We start from the raw sequence: 15,575 nt of genomic DNA, 5'->3' as shown, positions 1-15,575 counted from the left end.
AAGGTTGGACATTGATTTGTGGGATGGTCCTCCTCACAAAAGAAACATACTTCAACCGAATGTAATGGGCATTCGTTCTTAGGGTGTCTCCTTGTACACTTAGGGCAGAAGATAGCCAAGACCCTCTCAGCTTCTTCCTTCTTCTGCTGGATCCTGAATGTATCAAGTTGCATGGCAATGGTCCGTCTCACCTCACTTTTGAGATCCTCTAATTGATTTGTAGACTCATGTTTGGAGAAAGGAATACCAGCTGAGAGGAGGTTTCCTCTACCTTGTTTCCGGGCTGCCCTAGAGTGGTTTCTAAACACAGTCTTTATGTCCTCATAAGGCAGTTGGTAAATATCTCCTCCAGCTAACATGTGAAGGGTATCTAAGAGGTCTTCAGGGACTCCTCGGAGCAGGACCAACTTGAGGGATTCAGGGTCAAGTGTGCACCTGGCCCGTTTATAGCTAAGTTGGAACCTTTCCTCATAATCCTCTAAGGATTCATCATTTCCCATGGTCATCCGAAATATTTCTCCCTTGGTTTCCTTGGACCTACAGTAGTCCCGGTACTTGGTATTGAAAGCTTGCTGCATCTGAGCCCAAGTGGTGATACTATTCCCAGGTAAGCCCATGAACCAGCGTAATGCTGCATCCTTAAGAGTTGAGGGGAAGAGTTTCAGCTTCTGCTCATCTTCAGTATAATCATAGGTTCGACAAAGGACAGCAAACTCAAACAGGAAGGTATCGAGATCTTCAGTAGTCAGTCCATGGAAGTGAGGTAAAGCGGAGGGGCTAATGTTCTTCATTTTCATGTCTCCATTGGTCTCTCGGATGGGGAAGGCACCTTCTATTCTCTCATCTTCTCCTCTATTGTCAGCCATAGCTTCAGATGGGATGGTCTCTAATTCTTCTTCTGCTATAGGATCTTCGTATCTCTCAGGAGGTTAACCTATAGGTTCTTCTGGATCACTGTCACCAAAGAAGAGAGAAGGGTGACTCAGTGATGTGGTGGGGGTGTTGGGTAAGAATTTGCCTGTTTTATCTCGATTCCTTCGAGGCATGAAATGGAAAGACTTTTGATTGCTTTTGTTTTTTTCTCTGGTACCTGCAAAAAATGAAACAGATTGATCTACAACTAACTATCTTGCTGAAATGAAAATGCAGAATTGAAATGAAAGCAGGAAAGAACTAATCTACTTTGCTCAAATGAAATTGCAGGAATGGAAATGCTAGTCTACGCTTGCAGAATTGAAATGCTAATCTATGCTTGCAAAATTGAAATGTTAATCTATGAAAGCAGGAAATGTCTATGCTACTTTTACAGAATGGAAATGAAATAAACTACTTGGCAGAAGGCAAGAGTAGGAAAATGGAAGAAAAGCAACAATTAATAATACTCTGACGCTTCCCCGGCAACGGCGCCAAAAAGATGGTGGGCTCCAGTATTGTAGCAATAATGCTACAACTCCTAGAGCTTCCTTCTCTAATTTTATCAACCCGGTAGTTCGTAACAAACTTGGAAGCGACGGTGCTGTATGCACAAGTACTAGCTCTTGTCGCAGCTGTCACTTGGTCAGCTGGCACAAGTCCGCTAGGGCTCAAGCCAACTTCTATATGTTCTCAGAAGAAGCTTTTTAAGTGATGAACACAAGCTATCCCAAAGGAAATTAACCTACTTTGCAAGAATGAACTGAAAGCCAACAAAACATGGAAACCCTAGTAAACCCTAATTCTACCAGCTTAATCCTTATGATGCAATGGTGGGAATGCAACTTCTAAAAGTGATGCCATTACTTCTATTGAGATGAGATGCATGTGTCTAAACCACTTTCATCTGAAGAGAACATGTTTTTGTATTTTTGCTCAAGTTGTTGGAGTTATTATGACTGTGCTTCTTACTGGGTCTTGACTGTGCAGGGATAGATCAAGGAGGGAAATGCTTGGAAGAGGTTAGGAAGGCTCAGAGAGGGTCTAAGGGATCCCTGACATCATTCCACAGGAGTTCACAAAGTTCAGATGCCTGGCAACCGTGTTTGCAATCTTCTACAGGATGTCTGCAGGGGACTCTACAGGAAGTTCAGGATTTCTACAGGAAGTCCCGTAATTTCTACAGGATGTTCTGCAATAGGATTTTTGGGTGATGGATGAGTGAATGAGCTGTGTGGGTGGATAGAGAGGTAGGAGGGGAGCTTGTGATGGCTTATGGACAGAGAGGTGAGATGGAGAGGGGGTGTGTAAAGCTGGTTGGTCTAGAGGAGGGTAGAGGCAATGGAAGGCCGAAAAGATAAAACAACGTGGATGATAGAAGAGTTGGGAGGCAAATGATCTAGCTGGGAGATAAGTAGATGGCTTAGGCACGGCTTAGAAGGATAAGGGAATGATAGAGTGGTGTTGCGCAGTGTAAATGAAACAAATCACCCCTGTCTTGCATATAACCGAAATGTCATCAACCTACTCTAACTGTTTTATTAGAAACCAAAGAACAACAATGTAGTTCAAAGAGAAATCGTGCATGGTGCTGAAACAAAGAGTTATTGCTCAAGATCCAAATGCATGGACACTCCTACAAACAGAAATATTACGTTAAAGCTTGCATGAACATGTAAAACTGTGTTTTTGGTAGTTGGCACGGTCTGCACCCCCAATCTCTAAACAGAGGTGGAAGTGAGTGTGCAATCAACCCTTTTTTTTTGGAGCTCTGATGAAATCTAATACCCTTACTCTAATTTAAACTACTGAAAGCACTTTATCCATAAAACTAACCTACTTAATCACATCAAGAAATTCAACTCAGCAAACTGTGTTTCCAAATGCATGTAAAGGCAAAGAAATATAATGCTGAAAGAAAGACAAGTAACAATACAAAGGAAGGAAGCCTTAGGCTCTCAGGTTGGGCCCAACCCTGAGAGCTTAAGCTCCTTTAAGAACTCAGAGCTGCCTCAAATCTGCCTGCTTATTCATTAAGAGATAATAGTCAAAAGTCTGATAACATGCCAAAAATGGCTTACAAAAAGCAAACATAGCTATCAACTCGTAGTCTAGAATAAACAACAAAGTTTCAAAAGTCCCCATCGAAGGCTACAGCCTCAATATTTATACATTATGAGGGCCAAGTTGGCCTCCTAAATTAGTGGGGCTTGGCTGACCAACTAAAAGTAAACTGCTGTTCCCTTAGAATCCGTTGGCTACCTTCTAGCTCAGTGGTGATAGCTGTTGGAGCTCGGAGTTGGGGTGGAGATCACGAGGAAGGCCATTCAAGGCTGTGGACAACCTTCCTACAAAACCGCAATGCCACCTTGGTTGTCTCCTTGCCTTCATCTGCGTGGTTTTGCTCCATTTAATGTAAAAAAAACCTGAAATAAACATGTATTAGCCACCTAGGAATAGTGACTGCCCTCCTTCCTACAAATAACATGAATATACTAAAAAATGATGCATAAGTGATGAAAAATGAAGGGTTGAGCAAGGGTAAGTAGGCCAAATGAGCCCAAAATGTTACCAAATTTTGGGCTCATCAGGTACAAAGATCACTTATACCTAGGTAATAATTCCAACCTCAAACAATAGAGTCTTATGGAATTGCACACTTCTCCCTTAGCAGGGCAGTCAGGACTTTTAAAAACTTACCCAAGGGTTAAGAAGATTTTTTTTTGGTATGGCCTTAAATAGGATATTTTGTGGCGGAATGTTTGGTTTTCCAATAAAATAAAGTTGAAACAATTAATACCCCAGGTCTATTACAAACTTATTCCATTCCAAGCCAACATTGGGAGGAGGTTTCAATGGATTTTATCTCAGGTTTACTGAAGTCTGAAGGAAAGAGTGTCATCATCGTGGTAGTTGAAAAATTTACCAACTATGCACACTTTTGTGCACTATCTCATCCATTAAAATCTAGTACAGTTTCTACTACATTTATGGAAACAATTCAAAAGCTACATGGAAACCCAAAGATTATTGTAAGCGATAGAGATCCCATTTTCACTGGAAATTTTTGTACAAAATTATTTTATTGTCTTGGTACTCAGTTAGCTCATAGCTCATCTTATCGTCCTCAATTTGATAGGAAAACTAAGATAGTAAACAAATATTTGGAAGGATATCTTCGTTGCTTTGTCTCTGATAAACAAACATAATGGGTGAAATGGTTGCCTCTGGCTGAATGGTGGTATAACACTTCCTTCCATACTGCAGCAAAAATGACCCCATTTATGGCACTTTATGGATATCATCCACCATCCATCACATCATATTTAAGAGAAAATTATAAGTTTCAAGCAGTGGAAGATCACATCGAGTATCAACAACAAGTTCTCCAACTCTTAAAGGATAACCTCACTTTGGCGCAAAATAGAATGAAACAACAGGCATATCAACATCGTAGGGAAAGAAGTTTTGATGTAGGTGACTGGGTATTCCTACAGCTACAACCATATAAACAAATGTCCCTCAAGCAAGCTAAGAAGGATAATAGATTATCACCAAAGTATTATGGTCCATGCAAGGTGTTGCAAAATATTGGTACTATGGAATAGAAATTGGAGCTTCCTGCAGCTTCCCAAGTGCACCCAGTTTTCCATGTTTCATGCTTAAAGAAGGTTATAGGTGACAAGCTCCCAGTTCAAACAATATTTCCAGAACTTGAAGAGGAAGGAAAAATCATATTGGAACTTGAAGCAATCATGGAAATAAGAACTCGATAGCTACGAAATCGATCAATTTCAGAGTATCTCATCAAGTGGAAGAACTTACCTGCTGAAGATTAGGTCCCTATAATACAAGTGATTCCCCCATTACTATTGTCATTGTAGCCCTTATTATTATTATTGTTCCCCTATTGTCCCCATATTGTTATTATTGTGCCCGATAGAAACCCACTATGGTTATTGTTGTGCCCTTAAATTATTATTGTTATATCGGCTTTGATTATATTGTGAACCCTTATACTCCTATATATAGAAAGGAGGTTTTGTCATTTGTATCATCCAAGAATTGTTCATTTGTATAATGTAAAGGAGGTTTCCCCCTCGAAGAGGCTGATTTTGAAGTCGTTGATCTACCTTTTCTATCTTTTTGTGAGCTGGTTGCAAAACACCAAGATTAGACTGGGGTACTCCAATTCTTTCGCCACCTCGATCAATTTGAGGAATAAGTCACTTCACCTCATCTTGATATTATCACACTTAGCAATTAATTGCAATTAATTTTTTCTTTCTAGAATTTTTTTAATTGTTTAATTCTTTCTTGAGATGGAAGATTTTGTTCTTTTCTTTTCCCATCATTCATGTCTCACACTTTCATGCTGAATGTAGTTAATGCCTCTTTATAAAATATTTCATCATTTTCTATATCTTTTCATAAATATTCAATAAGAGAGTTAATTTTAATGGATAAGTTGGACGAAGCCATAGTTACCTTCCACGCTTCTAAAATTGTATCAATTCTTTTATTTATAATTTCAGCGATGTACTATCAAGTTCCAATGAGGGAACTTGATGTCGCTTTGATTCATGAACTACGTGATTCATGAACTACGTTATGGGAAATCCTTTGAAGCTTGAATTAGACTAACAATGGAGATGGGTTTAACAAAAATTGGCATTAGTAACAAATCCATTTCCCACTCCTTAATCCTTTGTTTCCATATTTCTATTTTATGCTTCCTATTTCAGATTGAGTAGGCAAATGCACGTTGAGTCACTTGATGAAATGCAAACAATTTTGAGGGATTTGTTTCTCTAACATTTATTTAAGAGTTCACTTTTTCTATAATCTGATCAATATTAACATTCGATTTTTCAAACTGTAATTCCTTCAAAATTTTATTGTAGGTCACATAGTGTCATGCCATTGATTCAATTTCAAAATAAATTGGATCTTGTTGAACTAAATATTCAATGAAAAATTGACTTTATAGGACTTGCCTTTCTGCTTGATCTGGTCCTTTTAGTGTTTCTTTAACATCATCGATCTATATAACTAGGATATTAGTATCATTCATTGTTTCATGTGTGTTTCTTCTTTTCCTTTGGATTTGACTCCAACAATATAATAATTTTCAAGTTTGAACCTTGGTTAGTCTCATCACCACCTTCTCCAATAGTATTATGAGTCTTTTTCTTGATTTATTTCACTTGGGATTGACCCTTGGAAGTAGTGGTACTCTTCTATGATTTTTGGGGAGCAGATATTGTTGAAGAAAAGTGTAACTAGGATTGGTATTTGTAAAAGTAATTTTGATCTTTGTAATTGTTAAGAAAAAGAAATATTATTTTTGTAAATTATTCGAATGAGTTTCTTGCTCATTCATTAGTCTAGAACAATCAAAGAGTCAAAGTAAATGTCATGCTCTAATTGAGCTCATGTATAATGTATACAAGTCTACACTATGTAAAGATTATCCCTCCAGAGAAATCATAATCCTTTTGATGTAATCAACCAACAAAATGAAGCAAGATCAGTCATGTCGGCTTGCATAAATGACACACCTTTTCAATGGTTGAAGTCCGCCTATTATGGAGAACAAATCTACTATATATACCCTATAAGGTCTGCGCAAAAGTGAGATAAGAAGACATCAATTTCCTCTGTGATTTTCTTGGGTATAAGCTACAGATCTTAGGTGTCTCTGAAGTTATCAATAAAATAATAGTAAGCAAACAAAAGGACCTTACAATCTTAGTTCTTTGGATGGGTTATATAATAAGGATATCATAGCAGGAAATGAGCACACTTAGACGCGACATATCTATGATGACAAGAGGACGCAATTATGATCTCGGTGCAATGAAGAGAACTCAGCTATGGTGATCATAGTTCTGACCTTCCTACAGTTTCGGTCTCCTCACTATCTTGATATTCTTCACTGAAGCAACTCCTCTGTCTCGGCATGCTTGTGGACACACTCTCAACATAACAACATGTTCATCATAAATCTCAGTGCAAGATGAACTAAGCATGATCTCCGTACAAGCATACTCTGTCAAGAAATATTAAACAAAGTCATGATCTCTTAGTGCAAGCATACTCAGTCTCGACATCAACTAAAGGTAGTCATGATCTCGGTGCAAGCATGATCTGTCTTGGCATGAACTAAATGAATTCATTAACTTGGTGCAAGTATTGATCATGAAAGGATCTCAAGGTAGCTGTCATAGATATATTTATCTATATCTCAATATCGAGATCTCGTAGTATTAATGATGATTTCATAATTGTAAAAGATCTTAGTGAAAATGTGAACAATAGAACAACAATAATGATATCATCGTGAATATCTTGGTAAAGGTGTAGCAATGGTGTTGCAATAGTAACAAATATCTCAATGGTGTAGTGAAAATAAATATCTCAGCAATGTCCAACAAGAGGATTGATGTCTTGGCCTTGGAGAGGCTCATCTAGGTCTAGGGTCATGGTCATGTTCATCAATTTGAACCTCTATAAGAAGAATTATGTGTGGTTTTTCCTCTCCAAGAGGGATAGGTTTTGACCCTGAAAGGATGCCAACTTCTTGTGTTCTTGTATCTTTGTTTTGGTGGCTATTTAATGAAATAAGTAACACACACTCTAATAATGTCAAAGAGAAAATTGTGTGAAAATTGTGAGAACATGAAAAATGCCTCACAAATAGTTATCAAGTCAAGAAGAATCACATTAATATTACTTGCCCTAGATTCTTCAACATGGTTTCAGAGCTAAGTTGTTGAAGTCAAAGGAAGGTCAACAAAAGAGACATTCAAGGACCAATATTAAAGAAGGGCATCAAAGCAAGTTGAAGGAATTGAAAGATCAATCTACAATAGCAGTCTACAATATCAAAGGATTTTTGTTTATGCAATCTAGAAAATAGTCTACAACAACAAGAGCTTCTATGCTCACAAGTCATCCTCACAAGGCCATCAAGACCCTCATAAAAGTTTTCTACAAAGCAAGACCTCACCTTGGAACAGGTTGACACCATGGAAGCAATCCTGATCTACACTACAAAAGAAGGAAAAAAATATTGAAAGCAATAAGGCATTGTCATCTTCAAGTTTATAATCAAGCAAGGATCATTTCCTTATTCGAGAAGAAGATCATTCAAGGAAACAACAAATCATCCCTATTAAAAGGAGCAACCTTTTCTTTTAAGAAAAGTATTTCTCATTAGAATGAAGATCCTTCAAGAAGAGGCCCTCATACATCTTCTTCAACCATCAACAAAGAAAGCAAGGTGAAGATTTCATCTTCACATGACAAGTAAGTATCTTTTCAATTTATAAATTTGGTTAAATGATTTCATGATTGCAAGGACATCTATAGGTTGGATGGGTCATCAAGATTCCTTGCATGAAGAGGGAGGATAGACATAGTTCTCTAAGTAGCTGAAGTCATTAAACATATCAATAAGTCTCCTCTGAATTTATGGAAAGGGATGCTTATGAAAGATCCCCTCACATAGCAATATTGGAGACATAAAAGTGATGTAGGTGATAAACTCATTCTCTAAAGATACAATGAAGAAGGTCACATGGAATCTATTCTTCTTGAGAGTAAAAATTGTATCAATGGATGTAGGATATCTTCATAATATCCCATCTACAAGATATAGGAAGGAAGATAATCATCATCGTTCTAGATGATATGCAAGGTAACAAATTTCCATGAATAATAAGGTTACCTCATTCAACAACTTGTGATCTCTATGCTGAATATAGAAAGACAAGTTGATGGAAAAAATATTGAAGGTTAAAAGAACTCAACCATGTGAAGAAAGGAAAAGAAAGGTTGGTCCTCAAGTAAGACAAAATAAGTATAGTTAAGATTCAATTCTATAGAAAGATTTTGAAAATTCATATCATTGAGAGATGGAGGAAGCTAAAGAAAAGGATCATATCATAATCTCCTAAATCTTGTGTTATATGACAATGATAATAAGATGCATCATGGCATCATGAAAGCATTAGAAACAAGAGCTCGTAACATCACCATAAGGATCATGAAGGACAAAATCCATGGAAAACAACATGTAGAATATATATCTCTTGGGAACCTCAGTGGACATTGAAGGAAGGAAAGGAGTCATCTAAGGCTCATCATACATCAAGTCAAAAATGAAACATCTGCCAGTTGGGGATATACAATATCCTCAAAATTATCTGATGGAATCCTCATCGTAGGGTTCACTAATCTAGAGAGGAAGCAAGTGTTTGAACAAGAACTCCAACTTATGGAATCCATGAGAAGATGATACGATGACATGAAGCAGATCAAGGGATTGAATATCTTCTCAATCAAGGAAGCTGTTGGAAGATGACCTAGATGAATTGAAGATAAAATGAGGTATGTATGCTTGTATTTAAATTTTTATAATGGCATGTCATATAGTTGCAGGTAATATAGATCATCACTTCTATCTTAAGAAGCATGATTCAGGGAAAATGATCTCCTCCTCTGAAAGGATGCAGAAAGGCATAAGTCACACTAGATGAAATCAACATAATATGTCCTCATATGAAATATGAGGTGATTGAATATAGTGAAAAAACTCTAATTAAAAGTTGTTGGGAATGGAATTTATGAGGAAGGAAGAGATAGTGAGTTATGCAACCATGATGAAGGCAATCAACATCCAAAATACCAAGAATATTTGAATAAGAAATCTCCCAAAAAGACATGAAGACTCTGATGAAAGTACAAAAAAGACGAATACCCTTGACAATGTATATCTTTGGGAGATATGTCAATATGTGTGCAGGCTGCTGATACCTACAGAAATATGTCATGATGAAGAGCCACCTAGTGATGTACAATTTAATTTAATGATATATTTGATTTTGTGAATAATATATAGATAAGTTCATGCAGAGCTACTTACAAGTACAACTAGCATTCATGTAATGAATGGAAGAATCATGATGAGGAAGTAGTCATATGATGAAGGTTCTAGATATGAAGAAGGCCACTTTCCATGAATAAAGGAATGACATGATGAATTAAGGAGGAAAATGATAGATGATTGTTGCCTTACAAGAAAGAATCTCGGCTAAAATTCATGCCATCAAGGAGAGAAGTTGATCAAGCAACTGAAGAACCCAAGAAGAAGAAGTTGCTGATGTATAGAAGAGTCCCTAGCTAAGAGGGAGATTAAATTATATCATCCATGATTATAAAGGATTGACAATTGTGTTTTTCTATTTCACGTGTTATGCACTAGACCATGGCTAACAGTCGCATGTCTAGGTGAAGGCCATAAATGGAAATGTAAACACATGATAGACACAAAATTCTTGTCTTCACCTTAGAAGAAAGAATGGAGGGTTGAGTAATCATCTAGCATCTGATACTATTTGAGGATGTGTAGGGCATCCAAGATAAGAATAGGCAAGAGGACCGATATTCTTTGAGGGCTAGGAACCCAAGATAAGAATAGTCGTAGAAGGTTATACTCAATGAACACCGGGTGGGTATGTACCTTGAGAGACAATTATGAAGGTGTCTATAAATCATTGGTCTCATTAGCATTGTAGCTCATGATATCATAAAGACAAGGAGTTGTTAGTTAATCCCTTGCACTATGACAATGCTGGTTGATATGATGCTATACAGATGGGATACCAATCCGATTCTTCTTATGAGAAATTATTCAAATTGAGAATGACCAAGTACCATTGTAATTACCTCCCTAGTTAAGAGGGAGTGTTGAAGAAAAGTGTAACTAGGTTTGGTATTTGTAAATGTAATTTTGATATTTGTACTTATCAAGAAAAAGAAACATTATTTTTGTAAATTATTCGAATGAGTTTCTTTCTCATTCATGAGTCTAGAAGAGTCAAAGAGTCAAAGCCAATGTCATGCTCTTCTTGAGCTCATGTCTAATGTATAAAAGTCTACACTATGTCAAGATTATCCCTCCAAAGAAAGGATAAGCCTCTTGATGTAGTGGGCCAGCAAAACGAAGCAAGATTAGTCATGTCGGCTTGCCTAAATGACACAACTTTTCAATGGTTCAAGAATTTTTCATTTGAATAAGGCATCTCTAATACTAAAATTCAAATTCTTAAAGATTAAGGATAACCTCAGGCAATAGAAAAGGACGTTGTTGCACATCTCAGTTTGTATTTTCACTTCGTGAATTAAGGAAAAATACTAGAAGTAATCTGGAATATTACAGTGAACCATTTAGAGTTATATTTGTTTACATGCAAGAATCCTTTGACTGAAGAAATTTTGCTTTACTTTCATCTTAAGAGTTTATTTCTATTTTTGAGATTCAGTCAATTAAAGCATTCTTTTTGTGTGCAAGATTATTTCAGATTCTACTCGCACTTGCAATTCTTTTTATAGTTAACATGCTCTTTTATTTTCCCAAAAGAAAATTGGAATATTTGGTGTAGGAAGCTCTGTTCCGGTACAAGGACTAGTGTCTTGTTATAGGAACAAAGTGCTCCAAGCCTTGAGGCTTAGAGCCCCTACATGAAAATATAAGTCTTCAGTATAAGTGCAAGTTATACTTCTCACATAAGGCTTCTCTGTACTTGCACTAGTGAAAGCAGATTGCAAGAGTACAAGAACGACCGCTCAGTGTGAGAAGGAAAATCATTTAGAAGGCAGATCTTTTCAAGGAACCACTTGTTAAACTGCCATCACCTATACTAAGGATAAACATAGAGTTTCACTTCAACAATTAAGATTGTTTACAACAGTGTGAAAGTTCCTTTATTTTATTTCTTCGCAAATGCATTATTTTACATTCCAACACTAGAATTACTCTGGTGTTAATTTCCTTTGAGACTTTTTTGTTTAATTGATCTGAAAATGGAATGTATTTGTTTAAGGGTGCAAGGTATCCATTACCCATAATTTCAAATGTGAGCTATACACTCCAAATGACCTATGAAAATGTGAAAACTTCTTATTTCTTATACAGAGATAGACTGTAGGGGCATTCACCGGACATGTCACCTCTAAAGAGAGGATGAGTTCTAGAGGCTACCTGGCCCTCTACAGGCTCTGCCTAAAGAAATAACGAAGTAAACACTTAGAAGTCTTTGACATACACATACTTGAAGTTTGATGTCTCGCGGAATAAGACAAATAACTTTCTGCCGCTGAATAGGTGATTATGTGTGTATGCAAGTTATGTATATTTGCTGTTTAACACTTTATATCAGTTTTGTTTAGCATATCATCTTCAACAAATAAAGGCATCAAAATGATAAAGCAGTTCACCCCCTCTGGGCTACATCTGCTGGACCAAACCTCTCAAACTAGGCTTGTCCTCTTGTATTAAAAATGCTACAAAGGCTAATACAAGAATATGAGTGTCTCGAAAGACAGATCTCATTGTAAATACAGAATCAGAAGATAGGAATTAGCTAAACATGCTCTTTCCCAAACACTAAACATTGAAATTGTACCTTATACAATACTTTCCCCAATTGGCCCTAGTGGCCCTTTAAACTTGCATGGAGAATTTCGAGGTGAAGATGATCTCAATTGGTTCTGAAACCTCTGCCCATTAGACTCAGAAGGTTGAAAATAACAGACATAGGCTTTTGAATCACCAAAAATGGATGAACATAGCCCCCAAATAGCTCAAGCATTGAAATGGCCCTGATGGCCTTGAAAGCTTCCCTGAAGCTAAACAGTGAGAAGAATGCCTGAACATGCAAAACGAGCTGTAGAAATGGATTCAGAGTGCTGAAAACCTTCGGGAATGACCTTCGTTCCACATTCAATGGCTGCACAATTCCCAATGCAGCTCCCAAACTGATTTGGCCTTGGTGGCTCCTGAAACTTCCACAAAGCTAAAACACCTGCAAATGTGTCAATGGCTTCAGAAGGTCGAAGAGACCCAAAATCCAAAAAAAAATTCATCCAAAAAGGACTTTCCTAGCCAAAGTTATGGCTCATTGAAGATTTCCTCCAATTTGGCCTAGAATCACTCCAGCTAACTGTAGTTGGGGCTAGTTAGCTCCGCCAATTATGGCGGGACCACCCAAATTTGGCGCTTCGCCATTATTCCCACCATCTTAACTGCCACCTAACTGTCATGTTACCCGCGAATGTGAACGGGATCTTCGGAATCGGTGGTCTGCGTTGGATTATGTGCCAAACTTTAATGGCACGGTTGGTAAACTGGTTGTGGTTTCCGCATTTAACGTGAATGTGACCATGTAATACCCAAGCCGTGACCATTGATTGTTGTGCTGGCGGTTAGGAGTTTATGCCCTGTTTCTGCGCAATATGGTCATATGCGTGGGGGCTGGCCCCCTTGGTCCCCGCCCCTAACCAATTCAAACTTTAACACAAGTTTGTTTGACACATTAAATAAGTTTGGTTTGTGTGGTGCATTGGTAAAGCGTTGTAATGTTGTTTGACTGGTCGTGGGTTCAATTCACAACCCCACCAAAATTTTAACCATATGCGCCCATAAATGCTGATGTCACCTTGGGCCACGTGGCAACTTGCCATTCGCTGCCCCAAAAAATATTTCTTGGAATATTCCAAGGAATATTTTTTTAAATTTTTTTAAAAAAATTCAAAAATTAAGAGTCATTAGGCGATTTTATTTTTGGCATAACTTCTGCATATGGAGATTGTTTTTCGAACCGTTTGGGGTGCCGGAATCAGGAGGACGAGATCTATCCGGTCATTCAAGTTCGAAATAGTTCTGAGCACTTTCATTTTGGAGCATTTTACGACACTTGGTCCTGAGCTCCTGATCACACCTCCCAAATGAGAGGGCTTTTGGTCCCCAAAAGCTTACTAAATCTCTGAATTGAACTTTACAACACTTGAGGAATAGAAATATCCTCTTCCATTCAGCCAACAGAGCATACTGATGCCAAAATGTCTTGCCTTGCCAATTATCGTCATGGCAACTTTTCGCTGCATAAGCCAAGTACTTGTCAAATCCCGACCAAGCTTGTTCGTCAGAAACTGAAAATTTGCAGGAACCAACAATGAAACTTGCTGATATATGAGCTGAAATATTCCTCTAAACATGTGGGCTTGCCAACTGTCATGATGCCCATCCATGGCACCTCCGCTCCAGAAGAAGAGTTGCCTCTCAAATGAGAAGGCTTTACCGGCTGTAGCATGCTGAATGTACTGCAAATGCTCATACCAAACTCTTGGGATACTTGCTGCAAAAAATTATCAAAAGAAGTAGAGACCCATGCCAGAATTTGAGCCCTCTTTGCATGCATGCTTTTCCAGCTCATGGGATTGTGCATAGCTTTGCACCAAATTATTTCCCTACACCAAATGACACCAAAGGTATCTTGTGCAACACGACAATCATCAGCAACAATTTGTCTTGAAATATGCTGAACAATGGGCTCAACCATCAACATAGAAAATGTGTACACAACTGACCCAAGTCGACAAAACATGTGCACCACAATCGACACAAGTCGATAATCAATGTGTGACACAATCGAAAATGTAAAAGTGGGCTCACAAGCGACACTAGTCGACTATCAACAAGATACACTTACAAATACCTATGCATGTATCATGTACAAGGAACTATATACAGTTCGACAAACACACCTACAACATCTATGTACAGGTGTAACTTCAACTCTTCTTTTGCAAAGACCAACAGGTACATCAACCCAATAAAAACACATGTGGGTGACAAGAGCTGAAATAGAGTGAGTCTCATACTCAACTTTTTCCATCTTGCAACTTGCATTCCCTTAACAAAGAAATGCATTCAATCAAAAGACATGCAACTTTAATTGGATAAGAATTCTAACCATTTCTTACCAATCCATTTCAAAGGTGCTTCCTTTAACTGCACATCAATATCAACATGTGTATCATCCTGACACATATCAATGATGGAAACCTCCTTCCCATTCTTGCCATACTCTTTCTCCCATTTCTTTAATTTTCGTGGAAGCATTGTTGGATTCAGAGTCCAACACCTTTCAACAGTATGTCCATGTTTATGGCAATAAGGGAAACACATGTTAATCTTCTTGACAGCATGATTTGCATTGTTCAATGGAATTTTGGCTTCTGGCCTCCTTTCCTTCAAAAGTTTCCTGTATGTTGCCATTCTTTTCCAACATCTAGAAACACTATGGTTAACCAAACCACAAAAAGAACATGCAATTATTTTCCAATGTTTATGTGGAAATTTTCCATGCTTTAAATGATCAAAGGAAATATGATTGAAATCAGATTTATACCTTTCTCTTTCACCTTCATTACCTTCATGAGGAGGTGAATCAAATGAAGAAGAAGCTCCTTTTGGAACACCATCAATCCCTTCAATGGTTTTAGAGCTTTCACCACTTTCTTGTTCAAGTGCATGCTTATGCACACCTTCTTCCTGCAAAGCATGTTTCAAGCCATTGCATTCCTCAAGGATACAACCTTTACAACCTTGAGATAGAGAACTTGAAATGAAACTCATTCTAGGAACTGTTTCAATTGCCTTCATGGCTGCTTCGGAACTTTCTCCATAAGATTGTCCATAGCTAAGACCCAAATACTTAGGCTTTACCTCAACCATTATTGGCTCAACTATACCCTGTGCATGTTTGCCCAATCCTTTTACTTCATATCCCATTTTGGACATCAACTTGGACCCT

This window comes from Pinus tabuliformis, chromosome 1_2 (genome assembly GCF_031772625.1).
Source record: "Pinus tabuliformis cultivar Carrire ecotype Pingquan chromosome 1_2, CPIR1, whole genome shotgun sequence".
NCBI classification, from domain to species: Eukaryota; Viridiplantae; Streptophyta; class Pinopsida; order Pinales; family Pinaceae; genus Pinus; species Pinus tabuliformis.
This window is presented reverse-complemented; position numbering follows the sequence as displayed.